Raw genomic sequence first — 13,640 nt, forward strand, 5'->3', positions numbered from 1 at the left:
AAGGAACGCGTGACTGAGCGGGGGATATCCTGCCGCAAATTTTGTAGCTGACGGAAAAAAAAAGACAGAAACTAAACGTACTTCGACGAAGTCCAGATACGACAGATACGAGTGCCTGCACCCATCCTATCTTGTCTTCGTCCATGACTGTTTAACGCCATGTTTTCTTTTTATTGCAAAGCACTATTGCAAAAACACACGCTTTAATCGTCAGCTACATTTTAACAAAAGTTTAACAAAGTTTAACAAAGTTTAACAAAGTTTTAAGTTTAACAAAACCTGGCGCTGAGCGGGTTGGTTCCTACCTGAAGAAAAAGGAAAACGTGGCGTTAAACAGTCGTGGGCGAAGGCGTGATATGGATTGTCGCAGGCGCCCGTATCTTGTGTACCTGGTCTTCGTCGAAGTACGTTTGGTTTCTTTTTTTAGACAGCTACAACTTTCGCGGCGGCCTATTACCCGCTCAGTCATATGTTCCTTTCACTCCGGCAGGACTAACGTTAGGTACGATCACACACTGCCTACTCTTTCGCAAAGCACACATGTGCCACGGCTCACGGTTACCCCAGAAAAGGGAGCACTTCGGCTACCTTGTAGCTCGTAGACGTGTTAATGTATAGTGAAGAAAGCAAATCCACAAAACCGCTTAAGAATCCAGTTGTCATGCCAAGCCCAAGCCAGACACTGGGGTCTTCCCATAAACCCCACGACGACATGGATTCCAGGGTGCTGTTTCCTCTCTACTATACTTACTAAGAAACTATGATTGCCGCCGCAAATCCCCCCTTGCCAACTAGCTGCGTGAACCCGCCGGTTGAAACCAGCTTGCCCCATTGGAACACCGGCGTGAGTACCTAATTATGTAGCTTGAAAGCCATTCAGAGCGACATTGTCGCGTCGGTGGCCCTCGTTGACCAGCTCGTCATAGCTCTTCGGGCTGAAGTATAATAATGGATCTTAGTCTGGTCGCATATAACGTCATTCTTATCCCTGCGCCGGCATATTTCACTCCTAATTATGCGTTCATCCCCGCTTGTCAGTTTAGTCGTTCATGAGTTGGGCGTGGAGGGAGGGGGCACGCACTCACTGCAGGGCTTAATGCCGCTACCGATGACCTTCCCATTGTGGTGGTGGGAGATAAAAACGTGGGAGTGTCATGGCTCAGTGCACCCTGTCAGCTGTCCTCCGCAATTGAACGGTTTGGGTCTGGGTCGGTGTGTTGCACAGACAAGGAGGTGCGTACGACTGGGCAGCGGAACGGACACCCACGTGTGTGTGCGCTAGAATAAAGGTAGATGCCTTCGCTATGGGACGGACGCATGTCGTTCGCTTGGAGGAAGAAGAGCGGAAACTGAGGAAGCGTGAACCCGAACAGAAGCGTGAATGGGCGCAAAAACAACGCAAAGTTGCGGCCGCCGTCCTTGCGTCTCAAGTTCCAGCTGGTCCAGTAGCTGCGAATACCTCCCGGATGAACAGCAACTGGCCCGCTCGAAATGCCGACCTGGGCCAATATCACTTGTTCAGCAGAAAGGGCCCTGAGAGAGAGAGAGAGAGAGAGAGAGAGAGAGAGAGAGAGAGAGAGAGAGAGAGAGAGAGAGAGAGAGAGAGAGAGAGAGAGAGAGAGAGAGAGAGAGAGAGAAACAACTTTCGCTGAGCCCATTTCAGGTGACGCTCGCAGGTGTCAGACGGGGTGGAACCCTATTCACGACATGTTCGGCAGTGTCTTTCACTTGTGAAGGTCCGCTCATGACGGGTTGCCGATTTATGCGTGCTCGGATTGGCTGGGGCTGAAGGGGTGGAGGGAGGGGGCACGCGCAGCTAAAGGTTCTATGCCCTGACTGATGCATGTTCGTTGCGTTGGCGCGAGGTTTAAACGTGGCTGTCAAGCAGCTCAATGCGACCGCTCCGGTGTCCTCAGTGGCGGAGTGGATTGTGTTGGCGTGTTACACAAACAGTAAGATGCCTACGACGCGGGAGGGAAATAGACAGTTTTTCAAATTTCATTCAAGTGGTTGGCTGAGAAGTATGCTCAGCCGTATATTACAAACAGACGCCCTTTGTTTCGTGCACTCCGTGGAGGGTATGCAGCTTTGCAGGCCATCCGTTTTCACAGAGCAAAAGGGCACGATTTTTTTTCTTCACGAATGAAGGAACACGCTCAGCAACAAGTTCTGTTAAACTGTAGCTGATGGTCGGTGCACCGCTGCACTACGAAGGCGACGTTATCATGGACACGCTCAAAAAAATTTCCAAGCTTTTCAAACAATTTATTATTCGAAACAATGCTAAAATAAAAAAATAAGAGTCTCTAATAAGTTTCCCCTAAAATTTTAACATTGTTGTTAACCACCAGCTTGGTCTGCAGAATAGTAGGCACAACCGTTCCGCAAAAATACGCTTTACGTCCTTTTTTCTTAGCTTTAAAACAGCTTGTTTTTTTTTTCGGTTATTTAATGACACACCATTCGCTGCCTTTTTATGGCACTGTGTTCGAATATACGGCCACTGAAACGTTTATATCCAAGCCAATGACGAAACTAAGGCGAACGCATGGTATAATGAAGGCCCACGACTACTCAGGTGGCCTTGATATGAGCCGCATAGACGCTAGGGCCAGATTCCTCAGTAGTGTAACTGTGAGAAAGTATGGAGGCTGGTACGCAGAAAACAAGCGCCAGTTTACGGTGGTGCCGCCTGCAAATCTAAGAGGCCCGAGCTGAACGACGACCGGCCACAGCCTGTACGAGATCCAGGCACGCGCAACGGCAAGATATATCTAACCTAGCAGCTATGAGCAGATGTCGCCAGCATGCTCCGAAGCCGCGCGCTTGCTTGCCCTAGACTAGCCTGACGGGCACAGTGCGTCCAGTCGTTGCATACACCTGATTAGCCTCCAATGACTAGCTGGGGAGAAGCAATCCATTGCGCCTTTTCGGACTCTTGAAGGCCATACTTAGGTTGAACTGGCGCTCCCATCGATGATTGACATCGGACAAGCGTTTAGAATTGAGACGCCTCTATGTACTCGTCTTTTACGTGCTCTGCTTCCGTTGGGGGGCTGTAGCTCAGTGGTAGAGCGCTCGCTTCGCATGTGAGAGGCCCCGGGTTCGAACCCCGGCAGCTCCATTTTTTTAATTTATTGAGTTGTTAGGCGAAAGAGCACACATTACACCACGTTGTCTTTTGTCTTCCATATAACGTATTCTTTGTTTCAGAACCGAGTATTTCGCTCTTTTACCACTCGATTGTTCAATTTGAGCTTTTGAGGAGTTGATGGGTGAGGCGGCACCCGTATCTGCAGTTGTGCTTACCCTGTTATCTCGCGCACAATATTTTGAGATGAAATTACTTTATCCAGCATGCAAAGTCCGGCCTTTACTACGATTTTTCATACAGGGCGCGCCCGATAATGAACTACTTCAACTACGCGTCCCTCATCAAATAACGGTGACGTTTTTCCCGGTGTACATAGGCCAGAATGCCGTACAGCACAACCTTATATTTGGCGACCTTTCCGACAGACTGTTTCAAAAACCGTAATTATCCTTGCCACCGTCCCTCCTGTCGCGTCTCCCTCGACTTGAGGTAACATGAAGCTACGGCCGTGCACGAGCATTGTTGTCGAGGCTGAAAAAATGCAAATAAACATTTGTACCTAAGGTGACGCAGGGGGGCGGGAGGGGGGGGGTTGCTAGTAGCATTGAAAAACAAAGCCAACAATGCAGAATGTTAGAAAAATAGTGATAAATGCGCAAAACTCGGCACACCTTGAAAATTCCTTTTACACTCTGTCTCTATCATATGCACTGTGTATTTTGTTGTATATTTCCTTTTCTCAAGTGCCTTGAACGTTTCGCTGGCCGAGGGCTACAGCTTGCAACACTGCTTTTTTTTTTTTTGCTTTTTTTCTGAATTTCTGTAAGTATTTTTACTTTATTTTTTCTGCCATATCCAGGATATTGTGTGTTGTGCCGTGCTGTTCTACGTTTCTTTCATTAATGTTTTGTACATGGTGTGCCAGCACCAAGACCTTAGGGTTGTTCCTGGCACCGAAAATAAAGGTTGATTGATTTATTGATTGATTGACTGATTATTATTATTATTTTGCACACCAAGAAGCAGTAGTTACGACTTTGCTCGTGGTGACTACATTGGTTTATTTCACTTTCTTAGTAACACTGATTGGTCACCAATACCTAACCTCAACGACGTTGATGAACAGACCGATTGTTTTACTGGAGTTGTTCACGATGGCTTGAGGAGCTTTGTTCCCCGAAAATTTGAAAAGAAAGGCAATTTTCCGCGTTGGTTTTCTGCTGAACTTAAACGAGCTTTGGGGAGGAAAAATCGAGCGCACAAGCAAGCTAAGAAAACGGGGCAGGAAAGGTGGCAGAATGAGTTTCGTCAACTCAGATCTCTTTGTAAATGTCTGGTTAGGCGCGATAGGTCGAATTACATTGCCGCGGTTGAGGCTGATGCAACACGCAATGCAAAAGCTTTCTGGGGCCACGTCCGTTCTCAAACATGTAAAAATTCACCTGGGAACATTAACCTCATCGATGAACGAGGAGAGAGCATATCGGACGTTGCCAATGCCTTTGCGCGACAATTCCGTTCCACTTATGGCAACAACAGTGCAGCTTGCCCCCCTCCACAATCTCTACGTTACTGTAAAAACTCAGAAGTGTTGGTTTCGGAAAGTCTCGTTTTGAAAGCTCTGAAACAATTGAAATCGTCATTTTCATGCGGCCCTGACGGCATTCCTTCTGCCGTACTGAAAGCGTTTGGTGATATCCTAGTTCCAGTATTGACGTGTATATTTCAAACTTCTCTCAAGTCTGGCAAGTTCCCCGCTCGTTGGAAGAATGCAAGGGTTGTTCCTGTATTTAAGACAGGTTCAAAATTGGACCCCACGAACTACCGACCGATATCTATTCTATGTGCTGCTTCTAAATTGTTTGAGTGAATACTGCATAAACTACTCACATTCAGTATAAATACCACATTAATACCTGAACAGCATGGTTTTTTCGCGGGCCGATCGACCACTACCAATCTCGTCAACTTCATGCTGCATGCTTCGGAAGCTGTGCAAGGGAGAGGTCAACTTGATCTAGTCTACTTTGATTTAAGCAACGCTTTTGATGTCGTCTACCACGAGCTCTTAGCCGAAAGACTATCTGAGTTTGGTATACAACCCTCCCTGATATCTCTTATATGCAATTATCTATGTGATAGGTCATGTTTCGTGCATGTAAATGGACAGTCTTCTCTTTCCTATGAGGTCACCAGTGGTGTCCCTCAGGGCTCAGTTCTCGGGCCACTTCTCAATCTTTATAAATTATGTCGCGACAATATTTAATGATTGTAATTTTCTTTTATATGCCGATGATGTAAAAATATTTAAATCTGTTTCCAACTCTGCCAGCTGTTCCGCTCTCCAGAGAGCAATTTCGTCCTTCTCGCATTGGTGCTCATGCAACAAACTCCTCATTAATACATCTAAAACTAAGGTAATGACATACACAAGAAAGACTGACAACATCTTGTTTCCCTATAACATCAACGGTGAATTACTCCCACGTGTGGTAGAGGTTAATTACCTAGGCGTCACTTTCGACAGTAAACTGAGCTTCTCTCCACATATTCAGGTAATTACTCGTAGAGCTCTTCGATCGCTTGGCGTTGTCTGTCGCGTGTCCAAGGAGTTCAAGGAGCCGATTTCTCTTCTCAAGCTCTACACAACTATATGTCGTCCTCAGCTTGAATATGCATCTGTTGTCTGGAACAGCACGAGCAAAACAAATCGTAAGCTTGTAGAAAGGGTCCAAAATAAGTTCATATCTATCTTCAACCATCGCTTTGGCGATAGTAGTAATTATAACCCTGGATCGCCCTCTTCATTGACGCTATCATGCTTAACTTCCAGGCGGAACAAGGCTGATATTCTCTTCCTCTTTAAAATTATGCACGGCATAGTGTCTTGTGGTGAGCTGCTACAACATGTTCGTCTTTATGTGCCGCAAAAGTGGACCAGGAAACTAGATACCTTTTGCAACCCCAATTGTCTGCGTGTCTTGTGCCCTGTGTTCCGACTGCAATGCACGTACAATCGGTACTCGGATTACCTTGATATATTTAATGATTGCCCTACTCTGTTTCGCAAACATGTCTGTGAGTTTGTATTGGCGTAACTGCCAACTTTTCTTATTCTGCATTTGTCTTTTATCCTTGAGTTCATGCACTTAAATGACTTTCATTCCGTAACTTCAACATAAGCTATCCTTTCGTTTTTTTGTATTTTGTATTTTATTTTGTTTTTGAGAGATGTGTACACTATGTTTCGTGTGTTTCTGTTTCCGTGCGCCAGCACAAAGGCCCCCTCCGGCTGTTCCTGGGCACGCAAATAAATGATTTATTTATTTATTTATTTATTTATTTATTATTATTATTATTATTATTATTGGGACTACTATTTGATTCTTCTCTGACCTTCTCTTCCCACGTTACACAAATTACCGGACGCTCTCTTCGATGTCTGGGTGCTGTTTGCAGGTATTCTAGAGAGTTTAAAAGTCCTCTTCCTTTCTTAAAGTTGTATTCGGCTCTCTGCTTACCTCTTCTCGAATACGGTTGTGTTGTTTGGAATGGAACTTGCAAGTCCAATAGTGACCGCATCGAAAGGGTTCAAAATAAGTTCCTTTCTATCTTTAGGCACCGTTTCCGTCATGTACAAGAAGAGGCAAACGGCAGCATGTCTTGTCTCAAAAGAATTCCTTCCCTTTGGTGTCGACGAACGAGAGCTGACATTATCTTTCTTTATAAACTTCTTCATGGTGATATTTTGTGTGATGACTTGGTTGCACTTATCAATGTCAACTTTCCGAACAAACGTTTCCGAAGATTTCGAACTTTCAGAACAGATGCTTTAAGTATACGAAGCTCGTCCATCTGCAGAATACAATGTGCATATAATGAATATTCCGATCGTCTTGGTATATTCCAGAGCTCTTTGTCTTTGTTCTCTAATGAATTGAAAACTGTTGTAGCTTAAGTGCCTTTATGTCATTTATGAGCCGTATTTCTGTTCCGTATTTATTTTATGCAAATCATCATCTTTCTTGTTTGTTTTTCACTTTTCCTGATTTTGTGTTGCTTGAATTTCTGTCGGTTTAAGTGTCAGTGCTTGTAACGCTGAACTTCGTTTTTCCATTTCGAAACTTCCTAACATTTTGTTACAAAACCTTTGTTTTATGTGTATAATCTATCTCCGTCATGTTCATTGAGTATTTGCTTGTGTATTTTCGATTTTTCACGTGCCTTGAACGTTTTGCTGGCCGGGTGTCATGGCTTCTAACACTAGGCTTCCTTTTTTTTTGCTGTTTTGCTTTCTGGGATCTCTGTAACTATTTTTACCTTATTGTTTCTTTCATATATATGGTTTTCTGTGTTGTGTTGTCTTGATTTAAGTTTGTTTTTATGAATGCTTTTATGTGGTGTACCAGTACCAAGACCCTAGGGTTGTTCCTGGGCACCAAAAATAAAGGTTGATTGATTGATTGATTGATTGATTGATTGATTGATTGATTGATTGATTGATTGATTGATTTATTGATTGATTGATTGATTGATTGATTGATTGATTGATTGATTGATTGATTGATTGATTGATTGATTGATTGATTGATTGATTGATGACGAGTACTTTGGATGTGTATTATCAGAATGTGCGCGGTCTTCGTACCAAGGCAACTGACTTCTTTGGTAATGTTCTGGCTTTCCGTTAATAGCTATCTCTGAAACTTGGTTGTGCCCTGATATCCTGTCCAGTGATTATTTCCCTCAAAATTACCATGTATATCGTAGTGATCGTGCCTTGACGGGAAGCAAACAGACAGGGGGTGGGGTCCTTCTTACCGTCGACAAATCTCTCCCGAGTGTGCTTTGTAGTGATATTCAGAATGCAGATGAGTCTGTATGGGTTGACATTCTTATCTCTAAAACTGAAAAACTTCTTGTTGGAGTTTTTTACATTCCCCCTGATGTAGCTCCTGACGCATTGTTAGTCTCCTCCATTGAGCAGAAGCTTATTACTCATTGCAACCGCAAGGTCCTCCTTCTTGGAGACTTTAACGCTCCTGGCGTTCAGTGGAGCCATCTATCTTGTTCCCACCATAACCACCACATTGAACAGAAGGGTAATAGATTACTAGATTTTTCGTCTTTCACTTCTATGGCACAGCATAATCACATAGAAAACTGCAGTGGAAACATCTTGGACCTGTGTTTTTCGAATTTTTAGGGTTAATCGGGGCTCCTTAGAATGACTAACACCGTACAAGCGTGTGTAGAATCGAGACGCCTCTATGTAGTCGGCTTTTACATGGCGTGTCGCGGGCGTGGGGGTGTAGCTGTCATCTGTGTAGCTGTAGCTGTGTAGGGTGCAGGCTGTCATCAAGAATCTTGTGGGACCGCATCAAACATGCGGTATAAGGGGAAGGAGCATCTTTACTAACATTCACATAGCACGCAGTATCTTGGAAACTTGTGACATGGATTTCCGAAAAGTTGCCATGTTGCAGGTAGACTTTGAAAAGGCGTTCGACAAGGTGAGTCATGACGTCCTTTTCAAAATACCGGAACATGCAGGAATGGGCAAAAGAATTCTAGACGGAGTAAAAATGTCTTACCGACGGTGCACAACTAAATTCATTATTAACGGGAACCTGACCTCTCCTGTCAATGTGCATGCGTCAGTGCGTCAGGGTTCTGCCCTGTCGTCACTCCTGTTCGCGCTTTACCTTGAACCTTTGTGTGTAAAAATCAACCAAAGTCCTCTCGTGCAAGGTTTTTACCTTGAATCCTGTAAGGTTAAAGTAATGGCTTACGCCGATGATGTCGTATTTTTTTGTAATAACCAAGAGAGTGTTAGTAAGGCAATGATCATTACGCAATAATATTGCGATATGACGTGTAGCACAGTCAATTTTAAAAAGTGTTGGGCTAGCGTGGACTGAAACCCCGCGTATCTTTAACAGCATCGCATAGTCAACAGAACCGGCATCTTATCTCGGAGTACCCTTGAGCAATTATCGAGATAGTAACGGGTATTGGGCTGAGCGAGCTCAGGCAATGCGCGCGCAAACGGCAAAGTGGGAGGGCCGTAGCCTTTCTATCTTTGCGCGCGCAACAGTTTGCAGTATCTTCCTTGTCTCAAAACTTTGGTATATCATGCAGGCCATCTCTTGCGCTCGACTAAATGTTCAAAAGTTTCACCGCATTTTTGCGGTCTTTGTCTGGCAATCAACTTTTGAGAGAACGAGTAGGAGCAACTTGTTTAGGAAAGTTCAACAGGGAGGGCTGTCACTCCCACATCTATTTGTGAGACAACTTGTTTCCCGTTTCCTGTTTTTAAGAGATCAGGAGGACCCGTTTATCCGTACTTTCTTGCAGCATACGGTCGCAAGTGCTTTACCCAACTTCGTAGTGTCGTCAGCGAATGTGACCCGCTACTCGGTTAGTCTCTTTTTAAGAGAAGTTGTTTTCACTTGCCGTTTTTTAATGACGCGTTTTTCTATTCAATTTTTGGCAGCAGTGAACCGCAAAAAACTCTCCTGTGACCTTATCGATAGTCTGTTCCCAGAGCCGATGTATAAATCTTTGCATAAAGTTGGCTCCGGACATGATGTACTACGGAGAGTGAAGAAAATGCCAGTGCCTGGTGCTGTGAAAACGTTCTTTTTTAAACTGCATACTAATACACTCCCCGTTAAAACGTGGATGTTAGAGAAGGGTTTATTTTTGCCGTGGGGTGCCGAATGTTCATTGTGTAAAAAACCAGAAAATGTTGATCACGTATTCATCGACCGTTGGGATGCCGTTTTCTTTTGGGATGTCTTGCAGCGTACCCTAAAAAAAGACCTTCCGATAACAGCACGAGGAATCCGCTTCCTTGATGTGAAACCTGATGTTCTACCTTGCGATTTGTTTTTCCTTCTGGGTTTACATAGCATTTGGAGAAGCAGATGGACGTGAGAAATGCAGATATTAATGCAAAATCGGTGGGAAACCACTTTGTAGAGCACGTGTATAAACTGCGCGAAGTTTTTGTTAAGCTGGAGTATGATGATGATGTGATTACTGTTATGAACGAACTGTCTGTATTAAAAGTTCACAAAAACGTAACCGCCAGCTAAAAGCGCGGCGGTTTTGATGTATTTTCCTTTTCTTTCTCAGCCCTGAGGGCTGATGTAGTACTTGTTTTGTTGTGCCCAGACGGCAATAAAGAAAAAAAAAAGTGGGGGTGTAGCTCAGTGGTAGAGCGCTCGCTTCGCATGTGAGAGGCCCCGGGTTCGAACCCCGGCACCTCCACTATTTTTTTTTTTTGCAGTTACTCAGTTGTTATAAAAACGAGCACACATAGCCTCATGTTGTCGCTTGGCTTCCCCGTAACGTATTCTTTGTTTGAGAACGGAGTATTTTGCTCTTTTACCACTCGATCGTTCCCTTTGAAAGGACTGCACGGGCCCGCTCCACAATTTGTTTTAATATGAGTGAGACGCCACCCATACTGGCACTTGGGCTTATCCTCAGTGTTGACTCGCGCACGATATTTTGAAATAAAACTATAGTGTCCAGCCTGCACAGTCTGGTCTTAACTACGAGTTTTCATACAGGGAGCGCCCTGTTAGTAATGGACGACTACGCGAACGACGCGTCGCTCAGCAAATAACAGTGATGTTTTTTTGCGGTCTATACATATATGACGGAATGCTTTACAGCGCAACCTGATATTTTGCCACCTACAGTGATCGATCGCTGCAAAAAGCCATAATTTTCGTACTCACAGTCACTGCTGTCGCGTCTTCGGAAATTCCAGGGAACATACACCCCTCCCCCGAACCCGACCCGTCCCCCAAAAATAAAGATTCCACAACCACGAGCGCCTTGCCCGGGATTCAGTGGTTTATACAAAATTTCGATTTTGGGGCGGCGTCGAAATCCTTCTGGGGGTGTTTTTTTTTCGGGGGGGGGGGTATAAATTCCTGGGCGGGTTGCTTGTGGTTCTGGAATTGTTGGGGGGTGGGGTGCCGAAATCCTTCTGGGGGGTGTCAGGGTGGTGTTGGGGGGGTTTATAAATCTCTGCTGAGATTTAAACACCAGGAGAATTTCAGCGCCCCTCCAAAATAGAAATTCTAGATAATCCCCTGACATGAAGCTACGGCCGTACGCCAGCATTAATCAACTGCTGTCAACACTGCGGCATTGCTGGACGCTAAATCCAGTAATCTCTGGTTAACTCGAACTCCGATATCTCAAAATATCGGTTACGTCGAAACTTTTTTTTCGATGCGCATTTACCTCCACTAGGAGTTATGTACGTATTTGATCCACTTTATCTAGAAACGGTTTTGGGGGCACTACGGATAGATAGAAATGTTGACTTAAAGGACACAAGGCAAGGTCCCCTACAGGCAGCTGATATAAAGTCTCCGTTCTAACGCTGCTCCCACTGTATACGCACCGAACGCGGCCGTGAATGGCAAACTTCCGATGCACAGGGACGATGTTCCTATGCATTACCGGAACGCTGACGGACGCCTACATCATTGCGGAAGCTGTGGACGATGCAGCTGATTGTGAAGACGAAGAGCTAGGAGCCTGGGGAAGTGCCTATAACGACAGAAACAACAAAGATGATGCGGCCGCTTCGCAACAAGGTAGAATGTAGCCGTGGCTACCAGCAATTGATGCGATGCATTGAGCATGTGGTGGACGCTTTTCTGGGACCGGAGGCGAACGCGAAAATAGCCGAGCATCAGACAGTTCTTTCTTGCACAAAAATAAAAATTCGTTTTTCCCGCGAACTTTTTTGCCCTTGTTACGAAAGCTCCCGTGTGCAGTTGAGTTTTTGTTACCACCATTACCTCTTATTTCAATCACCTGCCGCAAATTTCCGGCGTTTCGCTTAACTCGAAACTCCACTTATATAGAAATTTTCAGCGTATTTTACGACGCCGAGGTAAGGAGTGGTTACTGCAAATGTTACGTGCCTAAGGCGAAGGCCGGGAGGGGGGGCGGGGTGCGGGCATCAGCAGCATTGAAAAACAAATACAACTATAAACAAATACAAACACCGTTAAGGAAAATAGTGATAAATGGGTAAAACTCGGTACAGCTTCAAGGTTTAGTAACAAAACCTCGCATAATTTTTTTCAAGAACTGCAGTTATCAAAGCTCGTCTTCAGCGGTTAAGTCAATCGTCCCTTACCCGATCAATGATGCCTTCTTTCTGCTCCGGGGAGCCGAATCCGTACCAGCGCAGTTGCTGCAGGACGTACAACAAAGTGCACAAATCATGCATTAGTGTTCTCTAGGGATGGGCGCCGATTATACAGTTTTACCGATCATTCGGCAGGAATGAACCAATTCACAAATTAGTTCAACGCATTTATTCAAACAAATAAAAAGCTTTCAACCCAGTCACCAGCATGACGGATGTTTTCACTGCAGCGTCTCTGTCATCAACACGTCGACACGGTGACGGCGAAATAATTTTAGACATGACCAAAAATATAGTAGAGCAAATGAGGAAAGCAAAACGTTTTCAGTCGGAGCGTTTTTCCAGCCCTCTACAATACCTTTCCAGTTGTGCTAAACCTAACCCACATGGCGCCGACGTTACCGCGAGGCCAAGCACGAGGCTTAACACGAAGGCACCATTTCCGTAATATATGAGCCTGAATCAGTGCCGGATTAAGGTGGGGGCTACGGGGGCTGCAGCCCCGGGCCCCACGGCTTCCAGGGGCCCCCTGCATCCGCGCCCCGCTCGACTATTTAAAAAAAGAAATGTCAATGAGCCTGTTTCGTTGAGGGGCTCGGTTGAGATCCCGGCCATCGGATAAAACTCCGGCGGCCGGGGCCTCAACCTCAACTCGACACAGATGCTGACTAATCCGTGAGGAGCCGGCGCAGCCCCGTAGAGAGCACCGGCGTTCATTTCAATGCAGTTTCTTTATTTTGCTCACACGTTTCTCAGAAAGCTTTCCGGACTAACAAATATGAAAGAAGCTCACACTAATGTGTAAGACCTGAAAGTAGCGAGGCCGAACGCAACCTTCACAACCATCACAACGGTTTAGGTCAACGATCGGACTTAAACGAACGAACGGAACACGAGACCTTAGACGAGGCTTTCGAAGGTGCAATGTGTACCTTATCCGTTTTTTTTTTCTATCAAAGCAGGTGGCGTAATTCCTCGCCCCAAAGCCAGAACCTAGTGAGCAGTGTTGCGGAGTTACCACTCCGGAATTGGAATCATTCCAGATTCATTCCACCTTTTCCAGTGGCCAGAATGGAATGGGAATGGAATGAGGACAACGTTTGGAGGAATGGAATGGGAATAGAATTAAACGCCTTTCGCCCGGAATGGAATGTTAATGGAATGGTGATTTTTAGCCGACGGCATCACCATTGCTGGCACCTTCCGGCACATCAGTTAGTCTGTGGCGAGGACTGCGTCCGCATGTCTCAAAAAGAGCACCGATAACAAAAACGAAAACGCATGTACGGAATCTCGAGTAACCGAATCCACAAAGCCTGCTGCAGCGCATGTGAAAGTCGGCCTGCGCAAGCGCGTCTG

At 45.3% G+C, this 13,640-nt stretch overlaps 2 non-coding genes across 2 annotated transcripts; both read left to right on the plus strand.

Annotated features, from left to right (window-relative positions):
• Positions 1-3,052: 3,052 nt before the first annotated feature.
• Positions 3,053-3,124, plus strand: Trnaa-cgc (transfer RNA alanine (anticodon CGC)). Its single transcript has one exon. It is a non-coding gene; the product is annotated as a tRNA-Ala (tRNA).
• A 7,173-nt stretch (positions 3,125-10,297) lies between these two features.
• On the plus strand, positions 10,298-10,369 carry Trnaa-cgc (transfer RNA alanine (anticodon CGC)). Its single transcript has one exon. It is a non-coding gene; the product is annotated as a tRNA-Ala (tRNA).
• Positions 10,370-13,640: the final 3,271 nt, after the last annotated feature.

This window comes from Haemaphysalis longicornis, unplaced genomic scaffold (assembly GCF_048455015.1).
Source record: "Haemaphysalis longicornis isolate Haplotype H1 unplaced genomic scaffold, Haemaphysalis longicornis Haplotype H1 scaffold_7, whole genome shotgun sequence".
Classification (NCBI taxonomy): domain Eukaryota; kingdom Metazoa; phylum Arthropoda; class Arachnida; order Ixodida; family Ixodidae; genus Haemaphysalis; species Haemaphysalis longicornis.